Raw genomic sequence first — 10611 nt, 5'->3', positions numbered from 1 at the left:
TACCTTTGTCCGGTTTGCACCGTCAGATCCGCCATGGCATGCTCAACACTATACTCCCAATGCTTATGTTTTTCCCCTTTTATATTCCACACTAGTTAAATCACAGTAGACTAAATTTCAACATTGGCTCAGTGCGGGGGTGGGGAGTGGGGGTGGCGGAGGAACACAGGCGGTGGGGGCCGATGGTCCGGACGGCGGCCCATGCAGTGTTCTGTATGGGAAAAATCAGAGACGAGGAAGAAGAAGGGTTAGGAGACGTAGGATCTTCATACAACCGCCTGAAATGGTCGACTGAACCAAATGATAAAAGTCACGCGGCTTGCATGCAGAGATGCGTTTATATTCAGTACCATCATCGTACCTGCTTAGCACTGCTCCTGAATCCATCAAGCTAAACAACGTGGCACTCATAACTCCAAACTTGTTGCTCAAGTACGAATCTGATATGATGCTGTTATTACTAAAACAGATAACATTTAATTGGTCAGCTAATGTTCCTACTCTACTTTCGTAAAGCACGTGCACCACATATAGAGAGACAGCAGGGAGTTGCTTTCTTGATGCGCTCTGGTTCATCATGTGTGGGCACTGCGCAACAAACATTTTATTATCCAAAATCTCCTTGCTCTTCTTTAGCATGTTCCTCTTCCGTTCTTCTTTAATAAGTACTCTCTCCGTTCCTAAATACAAGTCTTTGTATAGATTCCACCATGGACTACATATGGAGATAAATGAGTGAATCTACACTCTAAAATGTATCTGGATACATTTGTATGTTATCCATAGTGGAAATCTCTACCAAGACTTATATTTTGGAACGAAGGCAGTATGATAGTAGTACAGTATGTTCCTTGTAGTGAAGATGAGCAGGGACATTTGCAGTGTAGAGGTCTATATGGTCGGTTGTGATGGACACTTTGAACTCTTCGGGCCTCTTTGATTCGTAGGATTTTGTAAACATGGGAATAGGATTTGTAGTGGCCTGCCCACTTGAATCCTATATGAATAGCAAGGAAATGTGGGGGGCTGTGTCGCCTTTGAGAGTTACACTGATATTAACAGTACCGCACCTTCAGTTGAAGAGAGCTGGTATCCGAAGCCTTTCTAGCCGTACCGGCAATACTAGCACATATATTCCAGCAAGTTCAACTTTGCTGATTTTACTCTGATGCTTACGGTTTTCCCGTTATATCTACACTATGATCTGTGTAGCTGCTTTGTGTCACAGTAGCAGCAGTCCACTCTTGAAGCTAAACACTGCAATGACTTAAAAAATTGGCACCAAGGCATTGAGTGCCATTCTGGATGCAATGAAACTCATACGCTCCCCACCTGTTGACTCTTGTTCAGAATATGATCCTAGTGACTCCTGTTCAAAATTGGCACATATAGAGAGATAGTATGGAATTGCATTTCTTTGGGCGCTGTGATTCAACATGAGTGGGAAACCAACATTATATGCAATTAAGCGGAACCTCAAGAATATGCTTGCTCTTCTGTTCTTTAACATGTTCCTCTTTTGTTATTCTGTATTTAGTACGTACAGTATGTTCCTTGTCAGGAAGGGGAGCAGGGACATCTGCAGTCAACAGCTGATAGAGCTGGCCTGTACGTGATCGATAGGCTTTCAATTACTAGCGGCGATCCAAAACCGTATTTTCAAGCCAGTTCCACTTTCTCGATTTATATATCGTGGTTTTGGTGTACCCCTTTTATGTACACTATGATCTGCCTAGTTGCTTTGTGGTCTTGTTATCATGTTTTGGCAATAAACTCTCTATATATTATATTTTGAACCTATCATCTGCCAACTATCCTTACTTCTGGAGCCTATTTTTGTGTACTTGTGCTAGACTATATAAATGCACGCACCATATTATAGCTCACATGAGCTCTCTCATCAGAATCCACTGATAGCACACAAATGTTTACAGGGGCGCCCCTATATTAGAATATCCTCTGCATTACAAAGATAATCTCACAAGTATTTATGTTTTCATGGTTCTCAGATATTATACGTAATTACAGTGAATATCAGAATCCGCGCATCAGAAGAATATTGTGGAACACTGCAATGACTTAGAAAATTGGCACCAAGGCATTGAGTGCCATTCTGGATGCAATGAAACTCATACGCTCCCCACCTGTAGATTCTTGTTCAGAATATGATCCTAATGACTATTATAACCTCGAGGAGTCATAGTCAGATGGCCTGTCATGTTCACCCATCAAGGTGCCAGTTCTAATTTGGCAAGGTTTCATTGATTGCACGTATGTTGCATATGTTGTCTTGCATTTCTTCTACTTTGTTGCACCGCCTTCTGCTGAGTTTACTCATCATATATGTCGAGATGACATGCCCATCCATTATCAATGCATATTCCATCTATCATCATACCATGTTTTTTCACTCAAATGTTGTTCTTGTGCATCAGACATCAAAAAGGAAGAGGGTCATTGCCGAACCTGAAGGAGCACCAGCAAAGTCCTCGAAAAACGTGGTTGTGCCAGAGAAATCAGACAACACCCCACTTATATTGGTTGTACAACCAGTGACACAAAACGTAGGACTGACTCCAGCAGACTATACCCATACTTCACTGGCCACACCACTAGCCCCACCACACAGGAACTGCACTCTAGCAAAAGGTATGCCGATTTCAGTTTCCATAGCACCAGCCGTACCACAGAAAAATCCCACTCCCGCAAAAAGTACAGCAAGTCCACCACCAAAGACCTATACCAACTGCAGAGACGGCCAATTCCTGCAGATTGGGACCCCCTTCCAGTTATTCCCTGTTTAAAAGACAATGCTTTCAATGTTGTTAGGGACTACGTGCATATATTCCAATCATGGGAAGATTATAGTGAAGACAAACACCATTTTCCTGTTTTCTGCTGATTGAACACATCAATGATTTACATTACATTGTTGTAAGTAGGCGAGGGTCAATCCGGATAGTCATGACGAGCAAAGCTTGCTTGCGCTTTTCAAGGAAGCATTTGCAACAGTATTGGTGTTACCTGAGGAAATCACACTTTGATGGCAAGTCTATAAACGAATTTCTGGTGAAGTCTCCTGTGCTAAATTTAGAAGACATTGAATGGAAAAATCTTGTTATGCACTGGTCTCGTTCCGAGGATGAGGTACTGTCTATGATATCGCATGACAATTTGAACTTCTACTTTTCTGCAAGTGCCTTACGGATCTTTTTTGCAGGAAATCTGCTCGAAAAAGAATTCCGGTTTGAAAAAAATGACAGGATATCGCAAATATGCTGCCCGCTGCTTTGCTCTTGTTAGTACCTGTTGTCCTGTATCACTGTACTTGCATACATACCTGGTTCATTATGTGACAGCAGTATGCATGATAGCTTGCTTACCAATTGTTCGCTCCAAATTATCTGATCTGTATGAATGGTTACATTAGTGTAGAATGTGTCCAATGCTAATGAAATTTTTAGCTCTGCATTGTTCTTGTAAGTACATGCTGTCCTTTATCAGTGTACTTATATTGACAGGTAGTTGTTCATGTACCATCACTGTGCATCTTATTTTCCTTTGCCCTCCATTTTCTACACATAAGATCTATATTTACTCTTACCATAAGGTTGGATAACACCGATGGTACTGAAGAAGTTTAGCTTTTCATTGCTCTTGGCTGTACCTTTTGCCTGTATCACTGTACTTACATTTATAGCTACTTGGTTATGTAGGATCACTCTTCATCTTATCTTAAAAATTCTCAATTTTTTCTTATATTGTCACATCTATATTTACACTTAACAAAATGTAGAATAAAGGCAATGATTATGAAGAAGATTCTGTGGTAAACTTCTTGAATTGCCCCCCCATCAGCATGGACAAGGGCTTTATAGAGCGTGCCTTCACCAATAATGTAAGTTTGTCCTTCTCAAGCCTTCAAACTTTCTTGTGTATATTTGGTTAGGCATGACTGCAACAGCTGTTTATTTTTGGTGTTTGCATCAAATTGCATATTTAAAGTTTATTATGTAGTCCCTCCGTCCCACAATATAAGAATGTTTTTGACATTAGTGTAGTGTAAAAAACGTTCTTATATTATGGGACGGAGGGAGTAGTTCGTAAACAAAAGTTTGTCCTTCTCAATTTAAGTTTTCAGTGGTACAACCAAGTTCCTTCTTCATACCATGTAAATTAAACTATACAGAGCAATTGATATTATTTTGCCAATCTGAAATTGGATAAATTGATAGCACACTAACCATTGATACTTGTGAGTTCTTGATCTGTAATCTAGTGGTGTCGTGAAGCTGCCAACTCCTTCACAATGTCATTTCCTGCCATGTCTTGACCTGAACAATACCATATTGTGTTAATGCTATTTTAAACTGTGTCACTTTATTCGTCAGTAAGAAATGTGATGAATTGCCAGCACTGATACTTATATGTGCAAAACCTATCCTCTGTCTGCTTGTTTATCTTTCAGAGTGAGGAGGATATAAGTGTCAAAGAAGTCCAGTCTCATCAGCTTGCTCAGCTGCTTGCGCTGCAGCTCCCGAGCAGGGCTAACCTTTCTTGAACTCTATTGAAGTGTTGTCAGTTTTGTATATTATTTTGTTGGCGTGTTTAATTGCACTGGTGGTGATCTTTGATGCCAACTGTATGTAATCTACTGCCTGCTTGTGCTTTATTATCATAGTGGCGAACTTTGATGCCCAGTGGATGTAACATGTTGTAATTTCTTTATTTTATAGTCTATGTTTTTTTCTTATTCACCATGCTGCAGTTATTTTACTGTATATGTATCCTGTCTTCGCAGTAAACCGGCCAAACCGTAGAATTACGGTACATAATCGGGCCGTCATGCAAATCACCATGTATGTTCCGTATCATGGGCCCCGTCATCTTGGTCCGTTAACAGGCCTAAATGTAAACTGGCCCTCTAGTAGATTCGGGCCTTTAATAGGCCGAGTAAACTGCCGGCCCTATTTTCCCAAGATAACTCAATGGGCCTTTACAAGGCTGAAAAGTAGGTTGGGCCTGAAACGTGCCGAACAGCTCACGGGCCGGCAGCAGGCCGAAATAGACCCCGGCTGATGATTGTGCCAATCAAATCATGGGCTTATAACAGGCCAAAATTGTCTCGGTCCTTGTTTAGCCCAATCAGATTATCATCTGTGAGCAGGTCGGATGCAAACGGGGCTGTAGTTAGGCCCAACTATATGACGGGCTTTTAACAGGCCGAAATATATATAGGGCCGAAATGGTAAACGGGCCTTTAACAGGCCGAAACTAATATCAGGCCGAATTACTAAATGGGCCTTTATCAAGTGGTCCTAAAAGCATAGCGTCCAGTTGACGGGCCGAATATGATATGGGCCATAATTTAGCCCAAAGCATCTCAAAGGGCCGGACCTGATCTGGGACGTAATTTGGCCCACAACGTGGTAGGCTTTTAACGGGCCGGATCTCATGTGGGTCTTTATTAGGCCCAGAACGTGGCAGACAGTTAATGGACCGGATCAAATATGGGCCAACATTTGGACCAAAACATGGCGGCCTGTTAATGGGCCGACCTACTAGTGTCATCAAAATCTTTTGGGTCTTCAGCTGGGCCGGTCATTATGGTTGGCAAAATCTCATGGCCTTTAGCTGGGCCGGCCCATTATGGTCCGCAAAATCTCGCGGGCCTTTAGCTAGGCTGGCCCATTATGGCCCGCAAAATCTTGTGGGCCTTTATCTGGGCCAGCCCATTATGGTACGCAAAATCTCGTGGGCCTTTTGGTGGGTCGGCCCATTATGGACCGCAAAATATTGTGGGCCTTTAGTTGGTCCGGCCCATTTAAACTTTATGGGCCACTTTTGGGCCGGTCCACGTGTCAACATTTCATAAGCGCATCTCGCCCATTGGATGAGTGACACCTGTCCCAACGCTGAGCCGACACGTGTTTCCTCCAGCCAACGATGATTTTACACGTGGAAAATCCCCATTGGTCGGGGGTGTTAATGGGTTATCGTATCCAAAACCGGACCCAATAGCTTAACGGCATTCCATTACGGTGGATGCCACGTGTCGGTCACCCTTGACGAAAGCACTTCTGTGACGCGCGATTTATCGTCATGGAAGTGGACACTTCCGTGACGACAGCACAGGTATGACTATCTTGATTCTGTCATAAAGTTGTCATGGATGTACATGCATGACAGAAAACGTGACCTACTGTGACAAACATGTATCATCACGGAAGTGTATTTTTTTGTAGTGCGTCTTTTTATCGTTGCATTAGTTTCTTGAATTTTCTGGTCATGCGCCTTGTTTTGAAGGATTGCGCCTGGTACCCCTCCCTCACGAGAACCTCACGAGCGGGAGCTGGGTGTGGCATGCATGCGCATCCTGCCGCGCTCAGGCGCTTGCTTCTCGCGAGGCCCTCTTGACGGACTAGCAGGCTCCTCAGGAGCCCAACACCTTGTGGGCCCGCAAAGGACTCCCTTCGGGAGAAATACACACCGGCAACCACAAGACCGGGCCGAGGTCTGTCTGGACTGAGGTAAGTTGCTACAGCAAGCTCTTGGAAGAACTTAAGGACTCATAAAAGCACGGTTTAAGTTTGGCTCAAGGAATAAAACAATAGTCCGATTACATGAGGGGCTCCCCCTCCCCAAAAATGCTCTTACATCTTGAAGGGCCACGCCCATGCTTTTGCGCGCAGGTTTAAAACAAAGGAGCGCAGGCCTAATCGGACATGTCACTTGTAGCGTCTTCCGAATCGTTCCCGGACGTGCTGCTCGCACCATCGTCGTCGCCTGCGTCGCCTCCGCCATCGTCAACCGCGCTGCCTTCGTCCGCCACGACCACCACCACATCGTCCTCGGAGGTGAAGGCCCTGACCAGAGCATCCACATTATCGTCTATCCAGCGTGCCAGGTTATCCCGGATAGCCCCCGGCACTAGGGCAATGGCGGCGTCAAAATCGAAGATGGGGTCGGCATTTTGAACCTGGCTGAAGACGCAGGAGAATGCGCGCCCAAGGAGGCCTCGGCTCTTTTCGTCCACGAGCTCGCGAGCCCTCTCGGCCCGGTTCTCCAGGCGCGTCACTACGTCGGTGAAGTTGCGAAGGTGGCTGGTATAGTCCTCGGCATGGGGATGAGGGGCGTGCTCATCGCAGATGATGCCTAGCGCCTGATTGGCCCTCGTCCAGAGGTCCCGGAGCATGCGAGTGTGCTCGCGCAGTAACATCTACTAGAGGAGCGCCTCTTGCCTGCTCTGCTGCATGAAGGACTCGGTGTTGGTAACTCGCCGCTGAAGCGGGAGCAGCTCAGCATGGGCGGAGGCGAACTCCGCCTGAACGGAGATCAGGGCCGCAACGCCAGCCTTCTCACGCTGCTCCACCTCATTCAGCTTCGATCGGAGGGCAGCGGTTCTACTCTCAGCTTCAGCTTCCAAGAGCTTCAACTTCAGGGCGTACCTGTTGGCAAGATCCGCACGGCCCTCCGCCACCCTGCGGTGAATCTCCTCCTGGAAGCTGGCCTCTTGCGCGCTTGCGGCGTCCTCCGCTTGGGCGACTTGGCGCTCCCTCTTCTCCAACCATTCAAGCTCGAGGCTGCGCTCCGTAGCCTCCAGCACCAGCGCTTCCTCACACCTCAAGATCTCCTCCTCTTCGGAAGGCGCCCCCTTCATCGACGCCAAAACATCCCCGCGGGCCTCGACCTACTACTCCAGGGAGGCATTCAGGGCCTGGAGCTCCTGCATGCACTTCTCTGCGACCTCGCGGCGGTGGTCAGCGTCCCTGGTCTCTTCCAAGGCTCGGGCACTCGCCTCGCGCGAGGTTTCAAGGGATGCCTCGGCCTTCGTGTTAGCAATCTCGCGCTGGAGACGCCCGAGGTTGATGGCCACCTTCAGTTGATGACATTTGTCCACTAGCCGAAGACCCTCAGTTTCAAGGTGGGCGTCGACGTCCACGAGCTCTTCGCCAAGCCGGCTCAGTGCACCCATTGCTTCCCGGAAGAGCTCGTGACGGACGGCACGCCACTCGCGCGCAAGCTCAAATGCACGACCGGGCCCGTCCTCCACACTGGAACTTGATGAAGAGGTCCGAGGTGGCTCGCCTTCTCCCAGCAGGGAGCTAGGGGCCGACGCCTTTCTAGTCACCCTTCGGGCCTCGAGGGGGGCCCGGAGGGGCGGAAGCTTGTTTCCGAAGGAGAGGCCAGGGTTGAGGCCACTGTCGGTTCTATATCCGGCGTATCTCGTGGTAGGGGTCCTAAGTTAGGCCTCTTGGAGCGATGGTAACATGGACACTGGATTTTACCCTGCTTCAGGCTCTCTCGAAGAGATAATACGCTACATGCTGCTTTTCATTGTATTCATATGAGTGTAGTACAGAGTACATGTATCTACCACGAGATTGTAGTAATGAATATGAGATTGTTTATTGACTAGCCTGGCCTCGGTTTATATATGAACCGTAGGCCTAGGGTTTTGAGGAGTCCTTGTCTTGTGCGCCAACTCTTGTGGAAACCTTCTTGTATGCGACATGGGCTGTCCGAACTGGCCCAATAGTGAACCACCATGGGGGTCCTCGGCCCGATCCAGCTGGCCGGGAGACGACGTGGTGAGTACCCCCTAGTCTAGGACACCGTCTTCAAGTTGGGACGCTCCTCGATTCTTCCGAATTATACTTCATCTTCGGTCATCGGTCTTGAAAACTGGTTCAACAAATCTTCTCATTTTCGATCTTGAGGATCGCCGAAGTGCATCCGAAGAGTTTACACGTCGGGTATCCGAGGAGCCCCTCTAAGTTTCCGGCCTTTATCAATGCCTTGTTATTTTTATGCCACACCTCGGGTTTGAAGTTGTTCCCAGGCGGCAGTGTCCTCTTGCGTCCGAGCTCCAACGCCGGACTGCATTCGAGGTATCTTTTGCAGCCGAGCACCAACGCCGGACCGCTTCCGAGCTCCAACGCTGGAATGTATCCGAAGAGTATCGTTATAGCCGAGCTCCAACGCCGAACTGCGTCCGAGCTCCGGCGCTGGACTGTATCCGAGGTGTCATAGATCACCTTGGTTCAAAAAAGTTGAAGGAGTTTAGCCGATCTTAATGCTGGAAATGCCCTCTATGGAGCCAGCCACTAGCGCCCGAGCTTTATGCCGGACTGCTTCCGAGGTGGTGCACCACCCCAACTGCGGGCCGATTTTTGTGAATATTTTTGATTGGTGCAATTTTCTTCTCTGCCGAGATATATAGCCAGTAGCCCTCAAGGTGTGTATCGGTCTAAAACCTGAGATGCACCTGAAGGATAACACAAGACCGCTGATCTCATTAGCCCCTGAGACTCGGGTTGATTCGCAAAATCGGCCTGAGGATCAACTCCTAGCTCGGCAGAATACTTCGGGACACAAAAACCGGTGTGCAAAGTCCTAGAGGCTCAGGTTGGGTGCGGCCGACCAACCTTAGGATCATAATCTCCTCGAAAACTATATTGCACTTTAAATTTTCTGCATTGGGTTGTCAACGCAGTAGCCCCCGATCCACTAGTCGGTTGGCAACATTAGATCAAGGGATCGATGTGCCCCTTTAATATTTATAAATAATGAGCTGGAAGCCCAGTAGCCCCCGAGCCTTAATGTGGGCACGGGTGGCCGAATTAAGGATTCATATCTAGAGTAAAATCACAAAGTATGTGTAATGATTCTATATATCCAAGTACTCTACATCATTAATGCTCGGATGCGCATTGTACAAAAGTTTGTTGACCGACCATCGGCTTCAACCTCCTCGGCCAACAGCCGAGGAGTGTTTGTCCTACTTTATAAAGCCTTTATGAGGGCAAAGATTTATGGCAAACAAGGCAATCCAGCCATATGGTTTTATAAACAAAGGTATTAACGTAAGAAACATCTTCCAAAGAAAATAGTCCCGCTATCGGTTCCTTTCTTTGGGTTGTCATGCTAAGCATGATCGTGAAACCTCAGCTCCGATCAATGTGGGAGGAAAATATTGAGGATTTAGTTTGGGGAAAGTTCCCGAACTATGTGGTCTTTACCGAACCTAAATTTTCACTTCCATCGTTGCCGACCAATTATATCCTTTAAGATCGCTAGCTTTCGGCTTCACCCAGTCTGAGGTACTAACTTGGATGACCCGGTAGTAACAATCACAGAGGTGCTCCCTTTACCACCTAGCCGAACAATCGGGAACGTAGGGGTAAGCACAGGAGCCAGGCAACCAGCTTGGCCAGAATCTTAAGTCAAATTGATGCATATTTATGGCTTTATAACGATGATTACGGAAGGCAGCCCTTGTATATTAAATACAAATGCCGATAATATGTTTACTTTAACTCCATTGCGACCGTTTATCAGTTGAAAGTGGCCCATCGTCAGCTTCCACCCCCTTGTAGATGCTACACAGTGTGTTTCCGCAATAACAAACAACCCTTAGCCGACGTCTCGGTGCCCGAAGGCGGTTGTGTTAGCGAAAACGAGGCAATCAGATATGCGGGCTTTATAACTTTCACTTAGTCATGGGAGTTTAAAGGTGGGAGGCCAGTTACTAGCCCCCGGTTAGTGTTCGGCGACAGCCGAGATCAAGCCGTAAACACTTCGGCCAATGTCATCAACGGCCCGTCATTT

This window comes from Aegilops tauschii, chromosome 4 (assembly GCF_002575655.3).
Source record: "Aegilops tauschii subsp. strangulata cultivar AL8/78 chromosome 4, Aet v6.0, whole genome shotgun sequence".
Classification (NCBI taxonomy): Eukaryota; Viridiplantae; Streptophyta; class Magnoliopsida; order Poales; family Poaceae; genus Aegilops; species Aegilops tauschii.
Note: the sequence above shows the minus strand (reverse complement) of the source record.